The 8,881-nt window shown below is 46.8% G+C and overlaps 1 long non-coding RNA gene across 1 annotated transcript; it reads left to right on the top strand.

Moving 5' to 3' along the window:
• The first annotated feature begins 7,641 nt into the window (after positions 1–7,641).
• LOC127931261 (uncharacterized) lies at positions 7,642–8,621 on the top strand. The gene is made up of 3 exons (XR_008140559.1): positions 7,642–7,955; positions 8,236–8,475; positions 8,516–8,621. It is a non-coding gene; the product is annotated as an uncharacterized LOC127931261 (long non-coding RNA).
• Positions 8,622–8,881: the final 260 nt, after the last annotated feature.

The following is an 8,881-nucleotide window of genomic DNA, read 5'->3' as shown; positions in this document are numbered from 1 at the left end:
ACCAGACTGTATTATACCAACCAGACTGTATTATACCAACCAGACTGTATTATACCAACCAGACTGTACTATACCAACCAGACTGTATTATACCAACCAGACTGTATTATACCAACCAGACTGTATTATACCAACCACATACTGTATTATACCAACCAGACTGTATTATACCAACCAGACTGTATTATACCAACCAGACTGTATTATACCAACCACATACTGTATTATACCAACCAGACTGTATTATACCAACCAGACTGTATTATACCAACCAGACTGTATTATACCAACCAGACTGTACTATAGCAACCAGACTGTATTAAACCAACCAGACTGTATTATACCAACCACAGACTGTATTATACCAACCACAGAGATATATGATAGAAATTGGACAAATCATTGGAGGAAAGACTGCTGGGGGAAGATGGGCGGCTGGCTGCCTGTTGGGGTTCTGGCTGCCTGTTGGGGTTCTGGCTGCCTGTTGGGGTTCTGGCTGCCTGTTTGGAGGCTGGCTGCCTTTTGGGCGTCTGGCTGCCTGTTTGGAGGCCGGCTGCCTGTTTGGAGGCCGGCTGCCTGTTGGGCGTCTGACTGCCTGTTTGGAGGCCGGCTGCCTGTTGGGGTTCGGGCTGCCTGTTGGGGTTCTGGCTGCCTGTTTGGAGGCCGGCTGCCTGTTGGGCGTCTGGCTGCCTGTTTGGAGGCTGGCTGCCTGTTGGGCGTCTGGCTGCCTGTTTGGAGGCCGGCTGCCTGTTGGGGTTGGGGCTGCCTGTTGGGGTTCTGGCTGCCTGTTTGGAGGCCGGCTGCCTGTTGGGCGTCTGGCTGCCTGTTTGGAGGCCGGCTGCCTGTTGGGGAGCTGGCTGCCTGTTTGGAGGCCGGCTGCCTGTTGGGGTTCTGGCTGCCTGTTGGGGTTCTGGCTGCATGTTGGCGTTCTGGCTGCCTGTTGGGGTTCTGGCTGCCTGTTTGGAGGCCGGCTGCCTGTTTGGAGGCCGGCTGCCTGTTGGGCAGGCCGGCTGCCTGTTGGGCAGGCCGGCTGCCTGTTGGGGTTCTGGCTGCCTGTTGGGTGTCTGGCTGCCTGTTTGGAGGCCGGCTGCCTGTTGGGCGTCTGGCTGCCTGTTTGGAAGGGGTTGCCTGTTAGGGTTCTGGCTGCCTGTTGGGCGTCTGGCTGCCTGTTGGGGTTCTGACTGCCTGTTGGGCGTCTGGCTGCCTGTTTGGAGGCCGGCTGCCTGTTGGGGAGCTGGCTGCCTGTTTGGAGGCCGGCTGCCTGTTGGGGTTCTGGCTGCCTGTTGGGGTTCTGGCTGCCTGTTGGGGTTCTGGCTGCCTGTTGGGGTTCTGGCTGCCTGTTTGGAGGCCGGCTGCCTGTTTGGGGGCCGGCTGCCTGTTGGGCAGGCCGGCTGCCTGTTGGGGTTCTGGCTGCCTGTTGGGCGTCTGGCTGCCTGTTTGGAGGCCGGCTGCCTGTTGGGCGTCTGGCTGCCTGTTTGGAAGGGGTTGCCTGTTAGGGTTCTGGCTGCCTGTTGGGCGTCTGGCTGCCTGTTGGGGTTCTGACTGCCTGTTGGGCGTCTGGCTGCCTGTTTGGAGGCCGGCTGCCTGTTGGGGTTCTGGCTGCCTGTTGGGGTTCTGGCTGCCTGTTGGGGTTCTGGCTGCCTGTTTGGGGTTCTGGCTGCCTGTTTGGAGGCCGACTGCCTGTTTGGAGGCCGGCTGCCTGTTGGGCTGCATATTTCTGTTTACAGAGGGAAGGGGACTGTGGTTGTGGGGGAGGGAGGCTTTGCCATGCTGACTCACTGGAGCACCTCCTACAGCTACTGTATAGGACTTCATGCTTAAACCACTACAACCATTTAGGTTACAGTTCCTCAACTATTTGTGTTAATGATTCTGTCAGACCAAATCAAAATGTGTTTTGACGGTTTCTCACCCATCTTATAACTACTAATATACATTTAACCACTAAGCCTTGCTGTTTTTCAAGTCAATGTTTTCTGAGTCCTTGAAAAGGCTAAATCTGTTGTTGTGTTTATAGACTAATTGATCTACATTATTAAAGATACTGTTCAGTAGAATGTTGGCCTGTGAACTGCACCTGTGTGTTTATAGACTAATTGATCTACATTATTAAAGATACTGTTCAGTAGAATGTTGGCCTGTGAACTGCACCTGTGTGTTTATAGACTAATTGATCTACATTATTAAAGATACTGTTCAGTAGAATGTTGGCCTGTGAACTGCACCTGTGTGTTTATAGACTAATTGATCTACATTATTAAAGATACTGTTCAGTAGAATGTTGGCCTGTGAACTGCACCTGTGTGTTTATAGACTAATTGATCTACATTATTAAAGATACAGTTCAGTAGAATGTTGGCCTGTGAACTGCACCTGTGTGTTTATAGACTAATTGATCTACATTATTAAAGATACTGTTCAGTAGAATGTTGGCCTGTGAACTGCACCTGTGTGTTTATAGACTAATTGATCTACATTATTAAAGATACTGTTCAGTAGAATGTTGGCCTGTGAACTGCACCTGTGTGTTTATAGACTAATTGATCTACATTATTAAAGATACTGTTCAGTAGAATGTTGGCCTGTGAACTGCACCTGTGTGTTTATAGACTAATTGATCTACATTATTAAAGATACTGTTCAGTAGAATGTTGGCCTGTGAACTGCACCTGTGTGTTCTATTTCACCTTTATTTCACTAGGCAAGTCAGTTCAGAACAAATTCTTATTTACAATGACTGCCTAGGAACAGTGGGTTAACTGGTCTAGGAACAGTGGGTTAACTGCCTTGTTTAGGGGAAAACCAACAGAGTTTCACCTTTCGGTTACTGGCCCAACACTCTAACCACTAGGCTACCCTGCCGTTTCTCAGTGTTGATGCCAGGGTGGCTATAAACAGCTCCGTCCTTGTGCAAGGACACCATTTGATATGTGTGACTGTGTGACTGTGACTGTGTATCAGTCCTTTGCTCTGAGGGACAGCAGACCTTCCTTGTTATCTCAGTACTAGATCTATGGGCTCCTGTCTCTACTGTAGGTCTACTGTACTGGACTGTCTGTCTCTAATGTAGGTCTACTGTACTGGACTGTCTGTCTCTACTGTAGGTCTACTGTACTGGACTGTCTTTCTCTAATGTAGGTCTACTGTACTGGACTGTCTGGCCTACTGTCTCTTCTGTACTTGTCTGTTTCTACTGTAGGTCTACTGTACTAGACTGTCTGGCCTACTGTCTCTTCTGTACTTGTCTGTTTCTACTGTAGGTCTACTGTACTGGACTGTCTGTCTCTACTGTAGGTCTACTGTACTGGACTGTCTGTCTCTACTGTACTAGACTGTCTGGCCTACTGTCTCTTCTGTACTTGTCTGTTTCTACTGTAGGTCTACTGTACTGGACTGTCTGTCTCTACTGTAGGTCTACTGTACTGGACTGTATGTCTCGACTGTAGGTCTACTGTACTGGACTGTCTGTCTCTACTGTAGGTCTACTGTACTGGACTGTATGTCTCGAATGTAGGTCTACTGTACTGGACTGACTGTTTCTACTGTAGGTCTACTGTACTGGACTGTCTGGCCTACTGTCTCTACTGTAGGTCTACTGTATTGGACTGTCTGTCTCTACTGTAGGTCTACTGTACTGGACTGACTGTTTCTACTGTAGGTCTACTGTACTGAGTCCAGGACCTGCTGTTTTGGACTCTCTCTCTACCACACCTGCTGTCTAGCTCTCAATGATCGGCTATGAAAAGCCAATTACAATGACCTTGAGGTCATGACCTGTTGCACCCTCTACAACCACTGTGATTATTATTATCTGACCCTGCTGGTCATCTATGAACATTTGATCATCGTGGCCGTGTTCTGTTATAATCTCCACCCTGCACAGCCAGAAGAGGACTGGCCACCCCTCAGAGCCTGGTTCCTCTCTAGGTTTCTTCCTGGCTTCTGGCCTTTCTTGGGAGTTTTCCTAGCCACAGTGCTTCTACACTTGCATTGCTTGCTGTTTGGGGTTTTAGGCTGGGATTCTGTACAACACTTTGTGATATCAGCTGATGTAAAAAGGGCTTTATAAATACATTTGATTGATTGATTGAATGAATGATTTGATGCCTAAAAGGGTCCTACAATTCCAAATCAAATAGCTCAATGATCCATGGTATCTTAAAACAATTCCATAGGTTAGCCTAGTCCACCCCTTAGTTTTCAGTTACCCTGTTTAAAATGCTTAATGTTTAGGTGGTAGAACTGACTACATTAAATGAATCATTAGAGGTCTTATAACCTATTTCATTCTACAAGTAAACTGGCTTGGCTCATGTCTGTTATTTCCATTAAGGCTATATTTCCATTATTAAATTGGTAAAATTATTTAATTGAGCTTTTATTTGTATTTTAATTCACTTAGTTATTTACCTGTTCTATTGTTATTTACCTGTTCTATTGTTATTTACCTGTTCTATTGTTATTTACCTGTTCTATTGTTATTTACCTGTTCTATTGTTATTTACCTGTTCTATTGTTATTTACCTGTTCTATTGTTATTTACCTGTTCTATTGTTATTTACCTGTTCTATTGTTATTTACCTGTTGAGAGGTTAACCTGACAGTTAGTGTAGGGTTAGATGGACATGACAAATAAACTTTTTTTTAAATAAACCAACTGGTACTTCGAAGGTGAGGGCAGCCAGAAAGACAGGGGTTTCTCAAATGACTGCCTGGCCTGGTTCACCAACTACTTCTCTTATAGAGTTCAGTGTGTCAAATCAGAGGGCCTGTTGTCCGGACCTCTGGTAGACCTCTGGCAGTCTCTCAAAAATCACTAAAGCTGGAGACTCGTATCTCCCTCACTAGCTTTAAGCACCAGCTGTCAGAGCAGCTCACAGATCACTGCACCTGTACATAGCCCATCTGTAAATAGCCCATCCAACTACCTCATCCCCATACTGTTTTTATTTATTTATTTTGCTCCTTTGCACCCCAGTATCTCTATTTGCACATTCATCTTCTGCACATCTATCACTCCAGTGTTTAATTGGTATTGTCACGTTTGTCATATGGATGAGACCAAGGCGCAGCGTGATAAGCATACATTCTTCTTTTAATGAAGGGAAAACACTAAACGAACTATACAAAACGACCGTGAAGCTATGAGACACGAGTACTGACAGGCAACTACACATAGACAATAACCCACAAAACCAAAATGGTAAATGGCAACCTAAATAGGATCCCCAATCACAGACAACGATAAACTGTTGTCTCTGATTGGGAACAAATTCAGGCCACCATAGACCTACATGTACCTCCTACACAATACCAAAACCCCATAAATATACAAAAAACCCTAGACAAGTAAAAAAACACGCATACCACCTCCGTCACACCTTGAACTAACCAAAATACAAATCTAAACCTATATGGGAGGGTCTGGGTGTGCATCTCGTTGGAGGTTCCGGACTGTGGCCCGTCGCTGGAGGTTCCAGACTGTGGCCCGTCGTTGGAGTCTCCAGACTGTGGCCCGTCATTGGAGGTTCCGGACTGTGGCCCGTCGTTGGAGGTTCTGGACTGTGGCCCGTCGTTGGAGGTTCTGGACTGTGGCCCGTCGTTGGAGGTTCCGGACTGTGGCCCGTCGTTGGAGGTTCCGGACTGTGGCCCGTCGTTGGAGGTTCCGGACTGTGGCCCGTCATTGGAGGTTCTGGATTGTGGCCCGTCGTTGGAGGTTCCGGACTGTGGCCCGTCGTTGGAGGTTCTGGACTGTGGCCCGTCGTTGGAGGTTCCGGACTGTGGCCCGTCGCTGGAGGTTCCGGTCTGTGAACTGTCGTCGGACGCTCTGGACTGGGTACTGTCGTCGGACGCTCTGGACTGCCAAGGTGCACTGTAGGCCTGGTGCTTGGTGCCGGCACTGGTAGTACCGGGCTGGGGACACGCACCTTAGGGCGAGTGCGGGGAGGAGGAACAGGGCGTACTGGACTACCGAGGCGCACTATAGGCCTGGTGCCGGCACTGGTGGTACCAGGCTTGGGACATGCACCTCAGGGCGAGTGCGGGGAGGAGGAACAGGGCGTACTGGACTGGAATAGAGCGCACCGGGCTAGAATAGCGCACTGGAGACACCGTGCGTTCCACTGCATAACATAGTGCCTTACCAGTAACACGCTCCCCACAGTAAGCACGAGGAGTTGACAAAGGACTCTGACCTGACTCATGCAATCAATACACAGTAACATTGAGTTTCCCTGGTCGTGTCAGTATACAGTAACATTGAGTTGCCCTGGTCGTGTCAGTATACAGTAACATTGAGTTTCCCTGGTCGTGTCAGTACAGTAACATTGAGTTTCCCTGGTCGTGTCAGTATACAGTAACATTGAGTTTCCCTGGTCGTGTCAGTATACAGTAACGTTGAGTTGCCCTGGTCGTGTCAGTATACAGTAACGTTGAGTTGCCCTGGTCGTGTCAGTATACAGTAACGTTGAGTTGCCCTGGTCGTGTCAGTATACAGTAACATTGAGTTTCCCTGGTCGTGTCAGTATACAGTAACATTGAGTTTCCCTGGTCGTGTCAGTATACAGTAACGTTGAGTTTCCCTGGTCGTGTCAGTATACAGTAACATTGAGTTTCCCTGGTCGTGTCAGTATACAGTAACATTGAGTTTCCCTGGTCGTGTCAGTATACAGTAACATTGAGTTTCCCTGGTCGTGTCAGTATACAGTAACGTTGAGTTTCCCTGGTCGTGTCAGTACAGTAACGTTGAGTTGCCCTGGTCGTGTCAGTATACAGTAACATTGAGTTGCCCTGGTCGTGTCAGTATACAGTAACGTTGAGTTGCCCTGGTCGTGTCAGTATACAGTAACGTTGAGTTGCCCTGGTCGTGTCAGTATACAGTAATGTTGAGTTTCCCTGGTCGTGTCAGTACAGTAACATTGAGTTTCCCTGGTCGTGTCAGTACAGTAACATTGAGTTTCCCTGGTCGTGTCAGTACAGTAACATTTAGTTTCCCTGGTCGTGTCAGTATACAGTAACGTTGAGTTTCCCTGGTCGTGTCAGTACAGTAACATTGAGTTTCCCTGGTCGTGTCAGTACAGTAACATTGAGTTTCCCTGGTCGTGTCAGTATACAGTAACATTGAGTTTCCCTGGTCGTGTCAGTATACAGTAACATTGAGTTGCCCTGGTCGTGTCAGTATACAGTAACATTGAGTTTCCCTGGTCGTGTCAGTATACAGTAACGTTGAGTTGCCCTGGTCATGTCAGTACACAGTAGCGTTGAGTTGCCCTGGTCATGAAAGTATACAGTAGTTTTCAAGAACAACTGCCCCTAAAAACCAACTTGTCATTTAGAAAACAGCTTATGTGGTAGTGATGTTAGTTTGATTCTGGAGCACCGAGGCATCGAAGTCGCTAAGCAGCTAACTTCAAAGCAGTGAGCTGATGCGTGTATCGCTTTAACAGAAGGACGTCATCAATAACATCCGAAGCTTTGTTTGATCACGTGCTTTTTCAAAATGTGAGATTTCGCGGTGGTTCCGGTTGCTTTCTTTGATTAAGTTGTTTTCAAAACGCCGACCTGTAATGGATACATACTTAAAATACATAGTTAGGATTTTGTAAATGTAATTTCACCTGATTGGTAGCTTAGCAGGTAGAGTATGGAACATTCCACCTGATTGGTAGCTTAGCAGGTAGAGTATGGAACATTCCACCTGATTGGTAGCTTAGCAGGTAGAGTATGGAACATTCCACCTGATTGGTAGCTTAGCAGGTAGAGTATGGAACATTCCACCTGATTGGTAGCTTAGCAGGTAGAGTATGGAACATTCCACCTGATTGGTAGCTTAGCAGGTAGAGTATGGAACATTCCACCTGATTGGTAGCTTAGCAGGTAGAGTATGGAACATTCCACCTGATTGGTAGCTTAGCAGGTAGAGTATGGAACATTCCACCTGATTGGTAGCTTAGCAGGTAGAATATGGAACATTCCACCTGATTGGTAGCTTAGCAGGTAGAGTATGGAACATTCCACCTGATTGGTAGCTTAGCAGGTAGAGTATGGAACATTCCACCTGATTGGTAGCTTAGCAGGTAGAGTATGGAACATTCCACCTGATTGGTAGCTTAGCAGGTAGAGTATGGAACATTCCACCTGATTGGTAGCTTAGCAGGTAGAGTATGGAACATTCCACCTGATTGGTAGCTTAGCAGTTAGAGTATGGAACATTCCACCTGATTGGTAGCTTAGCAGGTAGAGTATGGAACATTCCACCTGATTGGTAGCTTAGCAGGTAGAGTATGGAACATTCCACCTGATTGGTAGCTTAGCAGGTAGAGTATGGAACATTCCACCTGATTGGTAGCTTAGCAGGTAGAGTATGGAACATTCCACCTGATTGGTAGCTTAGCAGGTAGAGTATGGAACATTCCACCTGATTGGTAGCTTAGCAGGTAGAGTATGGAACATTCCACCTGATTGGTAGCTTAGCAGGTAGAGTATGGAACATTTCACCTGATTGGTAGCTTAGCAGGTAGAGTATGGAACATTCCACCTGATTGGTAGCTTAGCAGGTAGAGTATGGAACATTCCACCTGATTGGTAGCTTAGCAGGTAGAGTATGGAACATTCCACCTGATTGGTAGCTTAGCAGGTAGAGTATGGAACATTCCACCTGATTGGTAGCTTAGCAGGTAGAGTATGGAACATTCCACCTGATTGGTAGCTTAGCAGGTAGAGTATGGAACATTCGGGGACCTCAACAAACGAGGTCAATTCTAGTTGAAGGCAACTATTTTGAAAATAGTTTTATGTGAAACCATACTTTCTGTTGTTCAAATAATTCGTTTTATTTAGCTTCCTTCTTCAGAATCCTAAATCATGCCATGAATTCCATTTT

Source organism: Oncorhynchus keta, chromosome 7, assembly GCF_023373465.1.
Source record: "Oncorhynchus keta strain PuntledgeMale-10-30-2019 chromosome 7, Oket_V2, whole genome shotgun sequence".
NCBI classification, from domain to species: Eukaryota; Metazoa; Chordata; class Actinopteri; order Salmoniformes; family Salmonidae; genus Oncorhynchus; species Oncorhynchus keta.
Note: the sequence above shows the minus strand (reverse complement) of the source record. Positions and strands in the feature narration are given on the sequence as shown.